The sequence below is a fragment of the Rousettus aegyptiacus genome, unplaced genomic scaffold (genome assembly GCF_014176215.1).
Source record: "Rousettus aegyptiacus isolate mRouAeg1 unplaced genomic scaffold, mRouAeg1.p scaffold_m13_p_11, whole genome shotgun sequence".
NCBI lineage: Eukaryota > Metazoa > Chordata > Mammalia > Chiroptera > Pteropodidae > Rousettus > Rousettus aegyptiacus.
The window spans coordinates 41,035,580-41,057,938 of NW_023416286.1; positions in this window are offsets into that span (position 1 = coordinate 41,035,580).

The following is a 22,359-nucleotide window of genomic DNA, read 5'->3' on the forward strand; positions in this document are numbered from 1 at the left end:
CAAAAGTTAAACGAAGACACTAGCCGAATGTACATGCCTCCAATAGCGGATAGTACACACACGGGTGCTAATTAAAAGTCAGGAGTTCCCCCCATCCAATATCACATTTTTATTAAGGCCCTCTTCATAAACCAGATGCCAAATGGAGAGCTGGAGAAAAGGGGAAGAAATTAAAAGACTGAGCAAATATCTCATTGAATGTAGTTATACCTAATAGTTGTACCTAGAGAAACTGTTTACACTATTGGGCCATATTATATTTTAAATCAGATAAGACTGAACTAAATCCTTCAGCTTTTTGCTGCTTCTAAGGTGGTGACTGAAAAAGAGGTCAAAAGAGTTTAGAGAAATAAAGAAAACATGAGGAAATTTGCTATTCGGCTACAATGGGAATTTTTATCAGTTTTCAATATTAAGAATGATGCTTACTATAGGTTCCTGGAAGATACTTTTTAAAAAAAAAAATTAGTTAATTTTTTATGGTAACTTTGGTTAACAAAATCCAATACATTTCAGCTGTACATTTTAACAGTTAGGTGGAAGATACTTTTAAACAAATCAGGGTTGAATCTTTTTATTCCTAGTTTGTTTTGTATGCTCATAGAGAATGGCAGTTGAATTACATTTTTTTTTTCTTTAGCTTCTCTTGTTTTTCTCTTTCTAAATTTCTTTACTGAGATGTATTAATAGATTGCCTAATACCAAATCATCTTTACATTCCTGGGATAAGGACTTTTCTAAATGGCAATCAACTATATTGCTTAATGGGTTAATTTTTTCTTCCAGAAAGTCCTCAAAATTGCTACTGACATGCGTTCCTGATTTTCAATGCTGGCTGGTAGAAATTTATTTTTATTTTTCACATATTTTTTGGTCATTTCCAAGAGATTTTCAGTAGAAATGAAGTTAGATATATTTACAGAATCTACCATCTTGATCAGTACCCTACCTATTTTAATATGTAAATGATATTTTCCCTTTAATATATCAAGTACAGTAGTTTGGCATTCCAAGAAGTTGCACCAGGGTTATCATTTAGGTAGCTGACATTTATTGGTTTCCTCTGCTCATAATTTCTTCTTAGAGAACTCCATCCTTCTTTATCTTCACCAATACAGCAGAAAAGATGTCTGGTGCCATGATTTACTAACCCCAACCTTTGCTAGATAATTGTTCTAGAGGTAAATATCTGACCAATAGGACCCTTTATAATCCTCTTCCTCTTGAGAATTTTAATCAGGAATTGTTTCCTCGTTGTCTTTGGAAATAGGAGATCAGGTAAACTCTGCGTTGCCATTTTGGGTCCTGAATGCTGGTGAGCAAGGACAAGCATCTCAGCATAGAGAAATCCTGCAGAGCAAGGGAGAATTTCCCCCCACCCTTTTGGGGGGAAAGAATCAACCTCCTCTTGCGTATTCAGAGATAGACCCACCTCCAGTTTTTCTCAATTATTCTCTAGTTTTATAAAATCCCAAGTTTTCTCCCTCTTTAAGATAATCCTAATTAGTGAGTGTTCTCAACATGGCAATACCATAAATAAAATCACCTTCACTATCCAGTGCATTTTGTTTTTCAGACAGGAGAACAGAACAAATACATAGAGAGAAGTGATCCTGTAAGTAATCTGGTAGCATTAGAGAGATAAAAAGATGGAGAGAAGCTGCCTCAGTCCTTGGCTATTTTTAGTCTTTCAAAGTTCAATTTTAGTTCATCATCAGGCCCTTCTATGTTTCCTGCTTTAGACTTCTATGACTTATTTCTGTATCTTTAAAACTTGTCCCCTGATACCTAAGCCAGTTTAAGATGATTTCTATTTTTTGACCAAATTACACCTTGCTAAGATTCTGTAGCTTTGCATATTCCTGGTGTACTGGGACTGAAAAGCATGAGAAAGAACAATGAAAAAAAAGAGGTGGAATACCTGGAATAAACTTTAACTCCTATACTCCACTCTAGAAAGTAAAATCAGCCCTGAAAACTGTTTTTATCAGGTTGTTTTATAATTACCCCCTTTTCTAACCAATCTTTTATAAAATACCATAAAATTATTGAAAACAAAGATTATATAACTTTTTATATTTTTATTCCAAGGGCCTAAAATGTACTTAGTACATAATAGGCTCTTAGAAGTCTTGGTAGAATAATCAGTGACTAATGTGATATAAAGAAGGATTATGTGCTTATTTTAGTTACACCTTAAGCCATTTACATGACTTTGAATATATCACTTTATATTTCTCAAATTATTTTGCATGTCTGTTTTACCTCATGGGATCAAGATAAATATGAGATAAAGGACCCCCAAACACTTTGAAAGCAGTGCCACAGAAATATATGTAAAAATCATCGGCATAAAAACCTGCCAGATTCTTTAGACGATCTTTTCTAAGACAAGTAGAACCTTAATATAATATGTAACCAAACTGGAATAAGACTTTATATGAAGGTCTTAGTTTTCTTGTTCAGCAATTAGCATAATAAAGTTTCAATTACTATAGTAATGGTGTTTCTTCCATTGCCCCACAGGCAACATGAGAGAAGATATTTCCAGCTGTACCCTACTCTGAAATTTTCCAGATGTTTTCAGTACATAGGAATCACTGAACAGGTTGGCTTTTGTATGACATTGCTGGGTCGATAAAAAACAAAAATCTGGGGCATGGTCTGTTTGCAAATGTACTCAGTTCTGATGTAAATTGATGCAAACCATTAATTAATAAAATGTAAAATGTGGCAAAAAAGCAAGTGATTACCTAATTTTTAAAACTAGATGTTTGTTGCTGTTAAAGCTATAATTAAATTTATTTTTTGCAGAATAGTTCCATTTTCCTCACAGTTAATGTCATCAGTAAATGGAACAATTGTTATCTCTTGGGATTTAAAATTTATGAACAATATTAAGCTTACTTTGATTTAAAAAAAAAAACAAAATAACCAAAATTCAAAAAATTTCACATGAGCAAATAGGCTTTTATTTGTATGCAGTCTGATAATTTGATTTTCAAAACAAAAGAATCATATATTTGGAGAGAAAAGGCAATTATCTGTAGTAAAAATATATACAAACATTTCTATTATTATATACTATAGGGCAAATATTTTTTATAAATTGGATTTATCTTGACTCTCATCTACTTGCATTTATGTACTCCTATTTATTTAGTATAGACTGCTTACTTGTCTTAGCTGCTTGTCTAAGCATGTGCTATGTTATATGCCCAGAATATAAAAATATATAAGATGTTTAGAGTATATGAATTTCAGTACACAAATCTAGGTGGATAAGAAACAGAATATTTTTTCTATTTTCTCTGAATCAATTTAATATCTCTCTTGAGCCCTATTCCTGCTGTGTTGGCAAAGAATTCAAGCTTAGTATGTCTGGGTTTTTCCCTATCCTGTTTCCATAGGTCATGTCATATGCAATTCCAAGACATGCATGATTAGGTATCTATCAGGGGAAGGGGGGCAATCTCTGTTTATTAAATATCTGTGATAATGAGATATATTTTACACAGTTTGCATGGTGACATTAGGTCTTTCCCACCATTCATGGGAGGAAAACATCTTATGAGGCTGGGGACTTGTCTTGGATCTTACTGCTAGGCTTCTCTGTCCAGCCAAAGACTTCCTCCCTCTCTCTCTCTCTCTCTCTCTCTCTCAATCTCTTTCAGCCCAGGGCAACAACTTTTACAGTCTGCTATCTCTCTCCTTGTTTCCTCTTGCGCACCTGATTCCCCATTCCATTTACTTCCTCCAAACTTTATAAGATCTTCAATGGAGTTGGACTCTTTGAAGCAAAAGCCAAGATTGTAAGCTGTCTCTACTTCTTGGCCCAGCCATACTTCTCTTGAGGCAATGCTAATGAGTCCCCTCTTCTTCGTACCTGTGGTCCTAATTTAGACCAGCATAGTGTTTTAGGAACTATTATTATTTTCACTCTAATTTTATTTCTTTTTCTCCTCTCACTCTAAAGTCTTCCATACATAGCTACTAAATTATTTTTTCCAAAGAGAAGCTTTGATCTTGTGATCTCTGGTTCAAAAATCTTTCCTGGTTTCCCAATATCAGTAAAATTAATTCCTCTCATACCTCATATAATTGAAATTTTTCCTGTTAGCCCTAACAAGACTGTAAAAATTTCCTCTTACATTTATCTCCTTTATATTCCTTGCACTATAGCCCAACTGCAAAACAACTTAACTTATATGTTTTCCCCTTTTTTTCCGTCTTGATTCATAATGTTCCTTTTGTAAGAAAGTCCCTCCCCTTCTTTCATACGAATTTCTACATGATCAAATCTTATCTGTCCTTCAAGGGCCAGAGGCCATGCTGGTTCCTTCATGAAGCTTACTCTTATTCTCAGAGAATACTACCTTTAGGAAAAGGAATAATAAAACCAAAAACTGAGATGAGTTTATGGTTATTGCCAAAAAACAGAATGGAAAGTTAGTTTGGGAGTAAAGTAAAGTCATAACTCCATAAAAGAAATCAGGATATGATAGAATGGGACCTGCGTGAAGGGTTATGACACTGAATGGTAACTGACCTTGTCAAGGCCTCTGGTGAGAGTACTCGGCAGTAGGCCCAGACACTGAGGAAGAGATGCAACAACTCCAGTCCACAGTGATGGCAGACATCAGCACTCTAACTCCAACCTTGGGCAATGCTGTTCAACTTAGTGGCAATACTTCCTGGTGATTTATCTGAACTCCCATTGTATTTTCATTTAGGTTTATAGTGCTTCCATTAGTGTTCTTCTGCTCAAAATCCTCCTACAGAAGGCTTTGAAACACATTTCTAGAAATTTCTTCTTCCTCCATGGAACCCTGAGAGGCACTGAGATTTAAATTTACTTTCCTTCTGCCGTCTTTTAGGAAAGTCTTTTTCCCTACTTTTGGATAAAATGTTTCAATGCTTTTGGACATCATGTATCCTAACAGTTTTTATAGATCATTAGTACATCTGATTAAATTAAGTAATGCTTAATTTCTTTAATATTATCCTTTCCACCTTATAACCACCTCCCTTGTCTGAAAGAACTAAAGGAAACTGAGCGCCTCAAATAGAAGGATGGTCCAGTAATACATTGTTTGCTTCCCTGTCTTCTCCGAGGTTAAATGCTACATTAATTGTAATACTCGAAGTGTTGCCACATTCAGCAATACAAGCTTCACAATGATTTGATATTTAACTTGCAGGAAAGGAGCCCAGATTTTCTCTCCCTTGTTTTTGTTCCCTGTGTGTTTATTGAAAAGGAAGTCTTATAACCAGTTTGTCTGTTTACTTTCAGCCTATTGTTTTGAGAAGAATAAGGAGAAAACTGACTAGCATTCAGAATCAGCAGTCAAGAAAAGCATAGATCTTTTTTCCTACTTATATATCAAGTTGTTTAATCAGAGCATTTGTACTTTGATATATTATTATTATTTCTCTCTATGGGAATTGATTTGTAATGTTACCTAATCAGTGTAGTTCCAAATTTAATTTTGGAGCTGAGTAATAAATATAAGACATTGATTTCCATAAACCATATATATTTGAAAGCTTCATTTACATAGTGAGCAATTTAGGCCTATAAATTCAAATGTGTTTCTATTCCTTTTGGGTTACTGTTTGCATAACCTTTTTATAGCTCTGGCAAACCATAATGCTGCCCAATGCTGACAAATTTCTTGTTGTTGTCCAATGCATAAAAATGTGTTTTAAATAACTCTCTAATACTCCTTCAGTAATTTTTCTCCTTTCTTTCTCACTCACCATTGAGGATAATTTCCTTTTAGGAGCTGAAACATTCTATTTCTTTCCCCTACCAATTTCAACATCTTATTTGGCAGTTTTCTCTATCCTATATATGGTTCTTATGTAGCTGAAACCAATACAATCTCATTTATCCCAGGAAGGATGACTCAACTTTAAGAAAAGTGCAGACTCAGTTGTAAGTCATACTGCCCTTGTCTCTAAGAGTCGGGAGTATGAGACTAAGTGTAACTGAGTATACTTAACATACAATCTGAGCATTTTTCAAGGTGATATAAGGATGAATTGAAGATGTTAGGATGAGTCATCCTATTTCAGGATAAAAAATATACATATATATATAGAGAGATGTAACACAGAAAAAATAGATTCACCTTTAGCAGTTTCTACATGCTTAAACTTTCAATTTTTTTTAAAAAATTTGCTTTTTATAAAATATCTCAAACCTAATTTAATAATATCCTAAGTGTGGACAGCACTCTGTAATTTTTAATGTACTTTTGTGTATATTATCACATTTAATCTTTATAATATTTCCATAAAGTAGTGCTATATTCATGTGAAAGATAAGGAATATAAGGACCAGGGATCTTTGGTATATTGTTGTTGACACAAAGGGAATGTTTATTGGATTTATCTGGAGTGTTGTAAGAGCTGAACTATATAAACACTGGTTCATTCACAAATAGTCATTAAGATATTGACACCTATTTATAAGACCACAGTAAATGTTTCCCAGTTACCTAAGTCTTTTGAACCGGAGGAAGGATGAGTTACAGTCAACACAGAAGTGTGCTGACTCATGCCCTTAGTGTGCTCTCCTGTGATTCCATCCAAACAACTTTCCCTGGATCTCATCCAGGTGAGTAGTGAAACAAAATCATTAGCTGCTGTTTCACAAACAAGGTGAAATAAATCAGGGGTCTCAGCTCAGTTCCTAAAAACAAGAGTTCATATCACCCTTCCTGCCTCTGTTAGGCAGTCCTACTGGTCAAAGATTAATTGGTACATGAGAAGAATTTTCATCACTTTCCCTAGAGTCAGAGCGATGGATGCTGAAGAGGCTGCTGGTTCTATGTATTAGATATGAGCAGAGGTAGTGTAGTTGGAGACAAAAACAAAAGGATTACGGTGAGGATGCTAAGCTTCAGTTCTGTCTGTGGTACTGCCTTACCCATAGTACTACTGATTCAGTGTTTCTCTTCATGAACTGTATGAAGAAAGCAGAGGACTAGGAGTCAGGCAAATCTGGGTTGCAATTATTGCTGTTATTGCTATTCCATTCACCAGGATTGGGAACTTGGGCATGTAGCTCAGTGTCAGCATAGAGAATTACTGGTTATCAAGTGTATACTAGTTTTCTACTGCTGTATAACAAACTGGTGCCAATTTAAAATCCATCTATTATCCACATTTTTTGTAGATCAGGGTTCCAGGCATAGAATGGTTGGCCTCTCTGCTCAGGGTTTTACAAAATTGAATGCAACATGTGGCCAGGATCATGGTTTTCACCTGGCACTTAGGCTCTTCCTCTGAGCTCACAGGCTGTGGGAGGAATTCTTTTCCTAACAGTTGTAGCACCATGGTCCTTGTTTTCCTGCTAGCTTTCAGGCAGAAACTGCTAGAAGCTGCCTGAAGTTCATTGCCATGTGGTCCCCAGGGGTAATTCACAAGGTTGAGGTTTGCATTTTTCTAGGCCAGAGAGAGCATATCTCTCTGATTTCCTCTTTTAAAACAAGCCAGAGAAAAGTATCTGATTTTAATTGGTTCTTACATTTAGGTCATGCCCACTTGGATAATTTCCCCATTTTTAAGGCCAACTGTGCCACAAAGTATAACCTAATCATAAGAGTAAAATCTATAATATTCGCAGCCCCAGGATTATGCAAAGCATGTACATCACTGACAGGAAATCTTGGACATACCTTAGAATGCACCCTATCACAAAATGATACAATTTATGTGAAAACCTACCTCTAGGCAAATACTTGGTATACAAAAAATGGTAATTCTTCTATAAAATGAGGTTAAGACTTGATACAATTTAAAAGGTATGATGATTCTGGTAACTGTTTTATGCATCTGTTTCCAATTAAGAGAAAAATTCTATGTAAGTTAGAGTTCCTTTCATCAACCATATTGCCTAGCTTACCACTGAGTACATAATATGTGCATAGTAAAGGTTTGTTTAAATGATATGACCTTTGAGAAGTAAATCATCCTTTTACACTAAGGAATTATCTTGACATTTTGAAGATGCTAGACCATCATTCAGGACTCCCCCAGCACATTCATATTCATACTCATTGTTTTAACCAATATTCACTTATTAACAAATTAAAAATTTTATTTACACGCAAGACCAATGTCAGCTCTTAGACCTCTATCTGCACCTGCAAACTGGCCATTTCCACTGTGTGTTACCTACATATCCCAAATTAAATATGTCATAAGTGGAACTGCACACTCCAAATCATTTCCTTCAATTAGAACTTCTTTCTCGATGAAGGTATTACCTTCTCCCCGATCTCCAAAGCCTGAAACATGAGAATAAACTTAGACTCTTCTCCCTCTTATCTCCTTTATCCAATTGGCTAAATCATGTCAATTCTATCTCCCGAATATTCTAATTACTCTTTTTTTTATTTATCTGCACTAACCCTGGCCCTCATTATTTCCTACTTGGGCTACTGCAATCCTGTATTCCTAATCAGGTTTCTTGTTCTCAGGTTCTCCAATCCATTCTGCATGCTATTGTCCAAGTTATTTTTCAAAAGTATAAAATGCGATTAGGAATCTTAGAAGTTTTTAATGACTCTCAATTGATGCTAAGAAAAAAATCTGGCTGTCTATCTTCTAGTTCCACTATCTTGCTACACGTGAATCTCCACATAGCAGGAAAAGTTACCTTTTTAATTTTTTAAGGCATGATTTACAAATGATAACATACACAGATATTGTATATGTTTTGATGAGTTTTGACAAATATATAACACAAACACACACACATATATATTTTTGAAACCAACATCCAATTAATAAATAAAACATCAAAATCATGTTTTTAAAATGTAAATCATGTTATGTACCTTGCCATAAATCTCAAAACCCTTCCATCACAGAATGAAATTCAATTTTCCTTCTTACCTACAGGACCTTACTCACTTCCCAGCAGCCACCCCTTCCCTCACTCATGCAGCTCATGCCTTATGGTCTTTCCATGTCTCATATTTTACAAGCTCATTTCTGTCTCTGCGTAGAACATTCTCATAGTTTTTCTCCTCACTTCCTTCTGGTCTGTTCAAATGCCTCTGTCTCAGAGCTCAATACACCCTTGTTTAAATGACTTGAGCTTTGGGAGCTTTCTTGATCACCTTATTTGAAATGGCACCCAAATCTCAGTCCTTCCTCTTACAAGTATCACTATCTGATATAATTTATACATTTGTTTGTTTATGTATTTATAATGAAATGCACAAGGACTTTGAATGTCTTGTTTACTGCCATATTCCTGATGGTTCAAATGCTGTCTAAGAAAAGGTTCTCAATTAATATTTGTGAATGGAGGAGATAAAATCTAAACTCTATAGCATGACATAAATGGCTCTTCATGATCTGGGACTCGTTTTATTTTTCACTTATATTTTCCTTAATCCCTGAGCTTTACTCACTTTCATCTATTTGCGGTTCTCTAAAGACATCAGATTTCCCTTCACAGCTGAGCATACATTCTCACAGTTCCTAGAATGTCTTTATCGTTTGTCTACCTTTCAAATACTACCTTCTCAGTTTGCATTTCTTCCTCTGTGAATAATTCCCTGTCTCCTTCAATATACTTACATCTCCCTGTTCTATGCTTCCTTCTCACATAACTCTTCTTAAGAATAGTTCCTAGAATGTCCAGTGAACATTCATATTTCAGCAGTGTTTTTCTATCTTATTTGTGCTCTTTGAGGATATCGATGCCTTTTCATCTTTGTATTACCAGTATTTACCCAGTTAACTGTATATTTTGAGCTCAATAAATGTTTCGTTAAAAGAAGATAACAGAAAACAGAAGAGAAAAGAGGGAACAGGTAGGTAAAAAGGGAGAAAGAAAAGGGAAAAGCTAGAAAAGAAAACCAAAATAAATTTTTAGGTAATGAATATGAAGATCTGAATTTGGTCCCTCAATGCAGAATCCAAGGACTCAGTAAAATAATCTAGAGTTTATTTATGCCTGTTCTCTGTTATTAAATCTAAGGTTTATTTGCATTTAGGATTACCAAATTATTCTTTCTTCTTGGTGTGTGTGTGTGTGTGTGTGTGTGTGTGTGTGTGTCTTTCTGAAGGAAAAGAAAAAAGATTGTACAGAAGATATACTAAGTAGTGGTTTGCAAATAACCTCACAACAGGTTTAAATACTAGAAAATGGTAACACATCTCTGTATAATATTTATTATAAATAAAACCAATTCGCTAGCGTTTATGTAAATAATGGGAAACACACTCACAACATAGTCATATGTGAAAATAATCTTTTTATTTATTACACCAAATAAAACCCCTAATTTTTCTTCATTTTAGTTTGGTTCTTTCCTTGACCAATCTTTTCTTTTGAAGTTTTATAAACTTCAAAAGAAAGTAGAGAGAAAGCTTAAGGGATGGTTGTATTAATCATTTTAAAAATTTTCTATATTTCATGATGCTTTGACATCTTCATACTTTGCTGGATGGGAGATTACCCCTCCCAGGGTTAACTATTTCTAAGAAACAAAATAACTCTCCTATAAGCATAACTTTTATATGCAAACCAACCAACCCATAGCTCATACCCCAACCACTTCCTTTATCTAAGTCTCACACTCCCAGTAAATATTTCTTTGCCCTAAATCACCCTAGGATCATATATCGAATAACTAGAGTTCACCCGTATAGCCCAGAGCCTGCTGAAATTATTTAATCTGTATAATTTTAAAGTTGCTCAAATTTACTTACTCTACCTCACTCATACCTTCTTAAGGAAACCACAATAAAGTTCTGGGCCATACTCCTCCTTTGTTTCTCCTTCCCAACCTGGGGGCATCCCCATGTAGACCTGCATGATGTGGTATATCACCTTCTCTTGTGAACTATGAGTAATAAAGCTTTTTTCAATAGCATTGACTTCTCTTTCTGATCACCTGAATAAATTAAAGTCGGTCTCTATAAATTAAATTTCAGGTACAATCAAGACAATTGTTCAACATAGGTAGAACAAGAACTACTAATGAATCCTTAAATAATTTGATTAATTCTAATTATCAGTATGCTGCATTCTCCTTTCTCCCAAGAACTGCTTGTAATAGTAAGAATACCAGAAAAAAATCAAGAATTGCCTATAATATTAATCACACTAGAATGCAGGGAGCTACGAGGAAAAGAAATGGAAGAATTCCCTGGGAAATACTGCAATATATGTTCACATCATTCTCTGAAACAACACTTTGGACAAAATCCATTTAACTTGTTCTAAGCCATCACAGTTGTTTTCCTAAATCATAAAATACCCATTATGAAATAAATCCCTGACATCAACTTGATTAGTGTGATCATAAATCTTAATAGCAGCATGTATGCTTTAAACTGCATTTTTTAGGTCACAATTATAGATTCTATTATTTTCCCTACCTACTGCAGTAATTAGATATTATTTCAACGCACTGCCAATTGTTTGCAGAACCTTTTAAATGCATATAAAAGGTTTAAAACCATTGAAACAAGGTTTTTGAGAGCTCAATGGGAATATATTAAGTATTAATTATATTGGTTAATTTTGGATTCCATTAAAAAGGGACAAAATTATCCATAGTCTTTACTTATAAAGTTTTATATTTTATCTATAAATTTTGAGCCTTAACATGAATGGGTGCATCTGTATATAGATAATTAGTTATATTATTTGGATATGTTTTTACAGGAATATTTCTATTCTAAATTAAAAGCTTTTCAATGAAGACTTTTCTTTGGACCACATTGATGTAAATTTTATAAAGTAAAATAAATATTCATCGATAGCTTGCCTTTTAGAGTCTGTTGCTACAGGATGTTCTATGGACATTAGTGCAGAGACAGTTTTGTAATTCAGGCACTTGTAACTGACTTGGTCATGATTCTGAAGGTAAAGAACCTCCACTTGATGACCAGACACAGGCAATATTAGTGCTCAGAGTTTCCATTCACAATGAAACCTACCTGAAGTAGACCAAACTGACTCCTGAGTTTAGATTTCAGATTTGCCATTATTTGATTGTGAGTAAACTTGTGTCCATTATTTGAGCATTATAATCCTTAATTTCATCATGTGTAAAGAGAGAAGTGAAAATTAAAATCTTAAGGTCTTTTCAACTGCTGACCTATTAAAAATTGTATTACATGAGAATATCTAGATTGCACATATAAAAATAGAGAAGGTAACTGTTATTTACTATGTCATTTATATATATTCATTCACTATCTCATACAGTTACTCATTATTCAGCAAATACTTATTAAGTATATATTAGATATGAAAGAAAAATAGAATGAGCTCCTTGCTTCAAGGATGACTTTTTCTACTTCCCCATCAGAGGTTCATCAAAGAATAACATCTTAATCTTTGTTATGGTCATATTATTTGCTTTGAATTTTGGCTCATTAGATATATATTGGTGAAATTAAAAAAGTTGTTACTTAATTTAAAAATCATCTTTCAATTTTTGTTGTTTAACTTAATTGCCTTGGGAAGTACGACCATTGGAAACTAAAGAATAAACATGTTTAAAAATTTTTTTTCTGTAGCCTTGTTTTTATGATAAAAATGGTTGAATAATTAAATAGAATTTCAAGCTAAATGATTAGATCTTTTATTGAAGTTTCAAAAACAAATTGGATTGTCAGTGGTCTGAAACAATGTAAAATGGAGCTCTCACAGATGCTATTAATATGAATCAATTGATCATGTTTAAAATAATATTGATGATAAAAATAAAATATGTATTCTGGCCTCTCAGTAACAGGCACAACACAATCCAGAATCATTTCAAAGATATAGTTTTCTAACCAATGAATAGAAGTAAGAAGGAAGACTTAAAAAAGGCTTTTCATAGACCACAAACAGAAAACTTCAAAAACTACCTTCCCATTCTCCACGAAAAGATAACCCTTAGTGATTAAAAATCAAAGCTGAAATAACACAACATTAACCCTATTGTTCTCCATTCTTCTGCCAGTCATTCATCTATCATATTCTTTGACTGTTGACATGTGCGTTCTCTCTTTCTCTCTCTCTCTCTCTCTCTCTCTCTCTCTCTCTCTCTCTCTCTCTCTCTCTCTCACACACACACACACACACACACTCACACACACTATAAAGCAAGGTGCCAATAAAGCAGCGAGTGGCCCACTGTTGCTCATTAACAGATGACAAAGGCTTGCAGTAGAATGCCTAGTGGATAGAAGTCTAAGCTAACAGACTGACTAAATATTCAATGTGCTCCAAAATCCTGATTATCAGAACAAGAGCTAGAATAGCTAATGCACTAGTAGGCTCAATTAACCCTAATTAGTTCAGAGTCAGGCTACAAAAGACTTAATTAGTAGTTATTAGGTACCGCTCAGAAAAGGAGCATAAATAATGGTTGGTAGCAAGCTGTGTTTAAAAGTCTCTTGGCTGAGAAATACCAAAAAAAAAAAAAAAAAAAAAAAAAGTGAAATCAATGATTCTCCATTGGAGATTAAATGTAAAATAATAATATGGGTCTTGTCCTAATTTTCATTTATTCAGAGTGGGTCATCAATATAATTATTTTTTCTGGATGACTCAGATGCGTCAGGAGAGAAGTTTGAAAATGTGATGGTTACATTCTACTGCAAAAAGAGGAATATCTGCTATCCAGATGGTTAGGAGCTAACAGGGTTTCGAAGAATAGATGTAAAGTTTTCCTTGAACATTTCAAAGGTCAGTCATTGGAGGTCTCCTCATGGAAGAAGACAACAAAGGAAAGGTTGACATGTGAAGGGAGCAAGGAAACTGAGTTATGATAAGCATAAAGACAAGCTGGTGACCCAGAAGCCTGAATCGTGGCGGTGCCTCAAACAGGTTCCCTTCAGTTCACCAAAAGTCCCTCTTCCTTTTCCTTGCCCCATTTATTCACCAATATGTTCCTTATAGGAACAGAAAGTTAAGGAGATCCCATCTTACTTCACAGTAAAATGATTTTTATCAAAAAAATGCAATGACCAGATTAACATAAAAACGGAGGTAAAGGAATACACTATATTCCTCTTCACTAGTCTTACTCTTTTTCTCTGACACATTTTTAGAATAAGTATAACCCTCAGAAAGGTAGAAAATTATAATATTTATCTAAATTTGTATAATATCCTGCACAAATATGGGCCGGACATGAGTGAGGCCAGAAATTTTTTTTAGAACATTAGAGTTCTTATGTTTTAATGGATATTTAATTACCTTTATTTATTATGACTATAAATGTTATCACTCATAAAATTATTCAGTATTATCATAAATTATTTTATAAAAAAATACTGTTTGTAGATGTATGTAAATACATAAAAGCTGTCTTTTACGAGTCTACTTTAACTGACCATTAATTTCATGTAATAACTGGCTTCTTAAAAAAAAAATGCCAAAGAACCACTTAGGAAGAATGGAGGTATATTAGTTTTTCATTGCTGTGCAACAAATTACCACATATTTAAGCATCTTAAAACAATATTAACTTACTAGTTCACAATTCTATAGGTCAGAACCCAGGCTGACCTGGCTGGGCTCTTAGAAAATCAAAATCAAAGGTAAGCTGCGCTTTTACTTGGAGACCCTGGAGAAGAATCCTTCCCTAAGATCGAACAGGTTGTTTTCAGAATCCAGTTGCTTGTGGTTGTAGGTCTGTGGTCCTAGTTTCCTTGCTGGCTGTTAGGTAAGGGCTGCTCTTTACTCCAAGAGGCCTCCGCATTCCTTCATGCATGGGCCCCACTATCCTCACACTTTGAATATCTTTGACTTCTTAATCTCTCAGCCAGAAAAAATTCACTGCTCTTAAAAGTCCTATGTGATTAGATCAGCCTCACTTGAATAATCTCCCTTCAGATGAACTCAAAGTGAACTGATTAGTAACCTTAATTACCTCTTAAAATCCTTCCTGTCATGTAGCATAACATAATCACAAGCATGATATCTTACCATATTCACAGTTTTAGGAATTAGGGCTCAATACATCTAGGCCTCTGCTAGGTACAGAGGGTCCCTGGGCAGAAGAAGGAGAGGAAAGCCAGGAGTGTACCCAAGTGCCAAGGGGTAGAAGAACAGGTGGCTGGGCAGATATCCGACAAATGAGGGGGGGCAACGGGAGAGGGCATTGCACATGGGCTGGGACTCCAAACCTTCAGCACATGCTCCATTGTCCCATTGGATTTCTTTTACAAAACACAGATTCAAAGTTAAGATTATGAAGACTTTTAAGATGGTAACTTCAGACTGTTAAACTTCAGTGGGGGTTTCCTTTTTGAGAGATGGTCCTGGAAATAAGTAAGAACTATATGTGTTTGCTATTATTATTATTATTATGAATACAGTAGTATTTTACAGACATCAGCTACTTAGTAAACAAAATGTTCAGTTGCTTCAAAATACGTGGTCTTAAGAAATGAGGCCTGATACAGAGGCATCTTATATTCAAATGAAACTGTTAGACATGGCTGTCTATGAGAACTCCAAATCATTGACTTAAAGTACTTTTTTTCATGGTGGAAGTCCTATTTACATTTTACATAGAATAGGCAAAAATCCTTTCTTTTTTCACTTTTTCCATCGTTTTGGATATTGTCCTAACTCCCAAGCTGGAAATGTGGCTTGTTTTACCATCGATGAAGTTAATTAAAAATAAATCAACTTGAACCTACATTTGCTTTAAGTATTTTTTTAAAATTTATCACATGATTCAGTTCAAATTCCATTCTGTTACAGAATAAACTATGAGAATTACACATAGTTTTTCCTGTTTTTCTTCCTTTGCTGTCAAAGCTACTATAGATGGTACAAGCTTAATCCCAAGGAAACTAATAAAGTGAATTGTTCACACAATTACGTATTATTTTCCTGTTATGTACAATTCTCTCTGGGTTCCCAATGAACAGTGATTGATTTGTGAAGCCAGAGTCCTATCTGGTTTTGAGCTTTGAGTATTCAACCACATCTAAATTTTTGACAAGACCATTTAAAGAGTGATGTGATTGAATCATATGACCACTCGAAAACTGCAACATATGCTTTGTTCTGTGTGGGAAAAGCAACTCGCATCATCTGCAAAAAAAGAAAGGGAAAAAAAAAGGTAACAAAAATTTTAAGACTACTGAGCTGAGGCAAAGATGATACATATTGGGGAAAAATAGATCAGGGCTCTTGGCTAATATAAAATGGTGAATCAAAGTGCAGCAGTGACAACAGACCATGGGTCTAATTATCTCCAGAGGGAAGTATTATAATGTTCAGACTGGCTGTCAAGCAGCTGTAAACTCCTAGGTAGCATTTGCATTTTCAGAGTGCAATGGCAGAGGCCAGTTTCACCAAAACATCGTAGTGTCAATGCAGAGCCATGCCAGCGTGGTATAGATGCTGGGAGACCTGCTTAAACAAATCTGGTCACCTTTTCCAGATCCACGGCTCTGGGCTCTGATCTAAAACACGAAATATTCATAGTGATACCTTTCAGACTTCTAAACAGTAAGCTGGTTCTGATTCTAATAGTTGTGAGATAGTTGACAAACACCATTGGATTTAATTTTACTAACATTTATAGAGCTCTTTATATGGGGAAAGCATTATGCCAAGAGGACAGTGTCATGTGATGATTAACAGCTGGACTTTTCTTCTTGTGCTACCTGGAACAAATAACCTAATTACTCTAAGCAAGGAGGTTCTCGTGTGTATCATGGCAAAAATAACTATTTAGACAAGTGACTGTATTACTTTGTGTTTCCCTGGAAACAGACCCCAAAATTAGGGATGGGTACAAATTGTTTAATTGCAAGATGACCCCAGAAACAGTGATAAGAGAATAAGGGAGGGAGGGAAGGCAACCAATAAAGGTCAGACTCAGAAGTAAGTTTTCATTATGATACCTGGAACAAGGACTGATCCTCAAAGTATGGTTCATGGTTGACCAACATCAGCTTCATCTAGGTACTGGTTATAAATGCAAATTCTCAGGTCTCACTCTAGACCTACTGAATCAGAAGCGCTTCATGTGGGCCCATCAATCTGGTCTAACGAATACCACGATTGATTCTGAGGCTCACTCAAGTTTGATAACGGATGAGCTAGTAAATCTGGGAGCATGAGCAGAACATTTTTCCCAGAATTATTTCATTGGGGTGGGGGGAGTAGCTAAGATATTTGTACATCAACTCCCTTCAGCCATTACTGAAGGTTGTTGGGGATAGGGTGTTGGAAATAAACACTAATTCTTCAGCATTTTCTGAACAGAATGAATTCCAGGGTAAATTCTTAGCAGAAAAGATGCTGGTCTTGGCAACTGAAAGTCATAGATGCATTAAAACATATGGGAAGGACACCAACAGCTACTATTGTGGTGTCTTAAGGACTGAGATAATGCACTCAAGGGCATAATATAGCGCCTATCATTAAAATCCAAGGATATAAAGGTTAACAAGCTGTAATTCCTGCCTTTAGAGAGTAGACAATTTACAAAGAGAGCTAGGATACAGATTTATAAGTAGAATCCAAGGCAGGATGCAATATATGCCACTGGTGATGGAAGTACAGGAAGGAGAGAGAGCATATCTGATTTGAGGAGGAAGAAAGATGCTTATGAATCAGTGGCATCTGAGATGGGATGAGTAGGCTTTTTGGCAGGCTGAGATGAAACAAGAGGGGTGATTGAAATGTGGGAAGGATACAGGTTGCTGTATCATCTGCTCATCATCAAGTGTATATTGGATCTAGATGTCTGAGCTGCATATATTCATTAAAAAAATGGAAGTAACTTCCATGGCTAACAAATTTGAAATGTAAGGATGCTAAAAGTTAGTATTTCCTTGCTACTTCATATCTCCAACAGCCTCACCAGTGATTTTCTGAGAAAGAATTAAGGCTTCATGATTTGAAAAGCACAGAAAGATGTTTAAAGCAGCTGCACAGATGTGCTACTTTCCTGGGACTTATATGGAAATGAGAAAGTGCTGACTTAATTTTTTTCAGTAGCATTATTACCATTATAATATAACTTTTATAGTTTCAGGTAGACCTGTCAATACACACTGTGAGAATTTTGAGCAGTATGTATTTTAAAAAATTTTAAAAATTAAATTAAATTAAAAAATTAAATTAAATTAAAAAAATCAGTGCTGAAGAGTCAGGTGGAATGAAGAGAATAATAATTTGAGTTGAATGAATATAGAATTACATATTTTTGAGGATTTTTTAATTGAATCCCCAGATCTCACATTGAAAAATATTCCTGTACCCTACTGTACTACCTCACAGATTTCCTTTGCATGCATCCCTCTAAACCCACTGCTATGGACTAAATGCTCATTTTTTTTCCTCCTTATTTTTATACTGAAGCCCTAACCCACATGTAAAGGTATTTGGAAGTGTTGTCTTTGGGAAGTAATTGGGTCATGAGCGTGGAGCTCTCATAAATGCGATTAGTGCCCTAAATAGAAGAGATATTAGAGGATGATCTCTCTCCACCATACGAGGACAATAAGAGGGTGGTTGACTGTAAACCACGAAGAGGAAGAGGTACTAAACAAATATTTTTCCAAATAAGATATACAAATGGTTGACAGATACATGAAGAGGTGCTGGACATCACTAATTATCAGAAAATGTTAATCACAACCACATTGAGGTTTCATCTCTCACCGGTATTTATAACAACTATTACCAAAAAGGCAAGGGATAACAAGTGTTAGCAAAGATGTGTAGCAAAGGGAACATATGCAAATAGTGCACTATGGGTGGGAATGTAAACTGGTACAGATACTCTGGAAAATATTATGGAGCTTCCTCAAAAAATTAAAAATAGTACTACCATGTTCATTTCAGTATTATTCGCAACAGTCATGATATAGAAACAGCCTAAATGATTGTCAATGGATGAATGGGTAAAAAAGAAAAAAAGGTGTGATGTATACACACACACACACACACACAGACACACACACACACAATGGAATACTATTCAGCTGTAAGAAAAAAAGAACTGCCATTTGCAACAACATAGATGAACCTTGAGAGTATTATGCTAAGTGAAATATGTGTGACAGAGAAAGAGTATACTATATGTCCTCACTTATATGTGGAATCTAAAAAAGCCTAAGTCATAGAAACTGAGAGTAGAATTTGATTACCAGGGGCTAGGAGTTTGGGGGAAATAGGGAGACGTCGATCAAATGGTACAAATTTCCATTTATAAAATGAATACATTCTGGGAATGTAATGTACAGTATGGTGATTATAGTTAACATTACTTTATTACATACTTAAAAATTGCTAAGAGATCTTAAATATTTTCACCATAAAAAAGAAATGGTAATTATGTGACATGCTATGGTGGTAATCATTTAGCAGTGGATGAGTGTATCAAATCAGCATATTATACACCTCTAACTTACACAATGTTATATGTCAATTATATCACAATAAAACTTGAAAATAAATGATCTTTGGTTATACAAATTATTATTTAGTTGTATATAGGATAAAGCTAGCATAAATACTATGTGATAAATGGTAAGAGGTCTGCCTTTAGTCCACTATATGTTGGAGAAGGAGGGTAGTATGGAAAAAGTTTTAATATGAAAGATAGTTTTTTCAGGGTCATGAATTTGACAAATATTAAGCTTTTTTTTGCTAACTAGACGGGCTTATGTCACAGGAAAAGCTCCAGTGTGGAAAGTGTAATGTGTGTCTGTCTACCTGGCTCCCTGAACAGGTGGTCATATAAGAACTGAGTGCTACTTCTTATGATATGAGTCTTCACGACTTTGTGGAAGCAGTACCAGTCAATATTTAGCCACTTTTCTTAGACTGTATTAGAAATTGATCTACTTAATGTATGGTATAAGTCAAGTCATAAAATTTTAAAAAGGATACAAATTCTATCCTTTTCTTCTTTCATAGGCACTCATAAAAATATTCTTTGTGCTGGTAATGAAATTTCTAACTCAACTGAAATATGCAATATGCAAGACTGCCTGCCATGTAAATGTAGTTTTTATACTTACAATATGAGCAGTTACAGTCCACACTTAAGAAACACTAATGTGTTCCTAAAGCTAGCAAAATAAAATGAATTATGCATAGACCTGACCCTTCTCCCTTAGCTCATTGTAATATATTTAGGCACAATGAAATATGTTGAACATTTGAAATACTTTTAAAACCTGACCTATTGTTAGGTTTTATATAACTACTATATAACAAACTACTCTCAAAATACAGTGACCTAAAACAACAACTTATTATGGTGCTCACTGTTTCCTGAGTGAGCTCACATGGGTTATTCTTGTCTGAGATCATTCGCATAGTTGCAGTCAGATGGCAGGTGGGGACCAACTAAAAGGCTGAGCTGAGCTGTATGTTCATAATAGCTTTCTAACTCACAAGACTTGTGCCTCACCTGAGAAGCTCAGAAGAACTGAGGATTACTGCGCATATGTCTCTATCAACAGATCCTCTCTATTTGGCTAGATTGTTTGAGTTTCCTTATAGCATGGATGTCATAGTATACATTTTTTTTGCATGGTGATTGGTTTTCCCTTGAACACATATTCCAAGGACCAGGGCAGAAACTGCATTTTTTAAAAAAATAACATAGTCTTGAAATTAAGACAATGTTAACACAGGACATGATTCTTGGGAAGCATGATTCACTGGGAAATCCATCTTTGAAAACTAGTGATCATGTTTGTCATGTATACTTTATTGATATATGATGATTCATGGCTTTGGTAGACTTTTGTTATACCCTAATGAATCAAATAGTCAATGAGAATTAAGAATACACTTTCAAAAGAGTACCTAGAATAACCATTTACAATATGCAACAGAGCTTATAGTAGTTCAACAAATTATTTAATTAATAATTATTAATTTTCCGCTATGTGCTAGAGACTGTTCTGGCTACTGATGAATCCTGGTAGATTGGCAAAGTAGATACATGAGGAGATTAAAGCTCAAGAGACTTGAAAGCTCAAGAGACAAGAAGAATTGGCTTTTCCAAAGGAAGCAGAATCAGATGCCCATACAATGCAATGGCACTGGGAAAACCTGCTGATATGAGAAACAAAGACAAAGAGAAACAAACAAAATTTTGCACTACATTTTTATAAATAAGACTTAAAGTGTATGCTATAATATGCTCTGCTGTTTGACACTGAAAATTTGAGAAATTAATTTCTAATGAGTAGTAAAAAAATTCCTTATATTGTCTCTTAAAATATCCCTCAACCAAAATCACATTTACCAAATGTTGTACTAAAAGTGGTTCTCAACTTTTAAAGAGCCTCAGAATCACCTGGAGAGCTGATTAAAACAGATTGCTGAGCCCCATCCCCAGAGTTTCTGTTGCAGTTGGTCTGGGTGGGACCCAAGTATCTGCATGTTTATTGCTTCTAGATCATGCTGATTTGTTTAAGGGATAATACTTTGAGAATAACTGCTATATGACTACCCACAATGTAGAAGAGTGGTTAAAACCATAGATGCAAAGTCACAGACAAGACACAGAATTGAATCTTAAATTTTACTTAAGCTCTGTAGCTTGGTTTTCTGATCCTTAAAAAAGACAATTAATAGTAGCTACCTCACTGGATTGTTGTGTGAATGAAATGATATATAGTAAGAGCTCAGTAAGTGTTAATCATACTAATAATTATAATTCTATAAAAGACATAGACCTATTCTCATATGTCTTACCTGAGGAGTTAGATGCTAATAGTACACTTGTTTGTTTTGTAATCATCTTCCAGATTTCTTTCAATTATCCTTCAGACAATGTAGCTGACTGTTCTGAGCATTGTGCCTTTCCCTGACCCCTTCAAAAGAGTAGAAATGATAGAACTTTCTGATTATCTGTCTTCTCCCTTGTATACAGTGCATAAAAAATCTAACAACTAAGTATTTAAAATAATCTATAAACAAAAATAAATCTTACTGTTTTCAAGTTAAATTCTTCCTGAGATTGGTATTAAAGGAGAATTAGGTTTGCCTTAGTTGAGCTTTGCAGGATGTCCTGATAATACCTCAGTAATCAAAATATAATTATAGAATAAGGATGTTGCAAATGCAAAATACATATAGGGTTTTCTATTTGGTGAGGATTATTACAGTCAAGCATGTAGTTGCATTAAGGTGAAGATAAACTAAATTTCAGATCAGTTGTAAAGCTGTATTGTCAAGTATAAGGCAATAGTTTCTCTACGACAACAAAACAAGCCAATAGTAAATAAATAAATAAACATATTTTCATGACTGTCGATAATATCATAACCCTTTCTTCTCCAATAACATAATCTGTCCTGTGATGCTGTTAGGAGTGAATAGGATGGAAA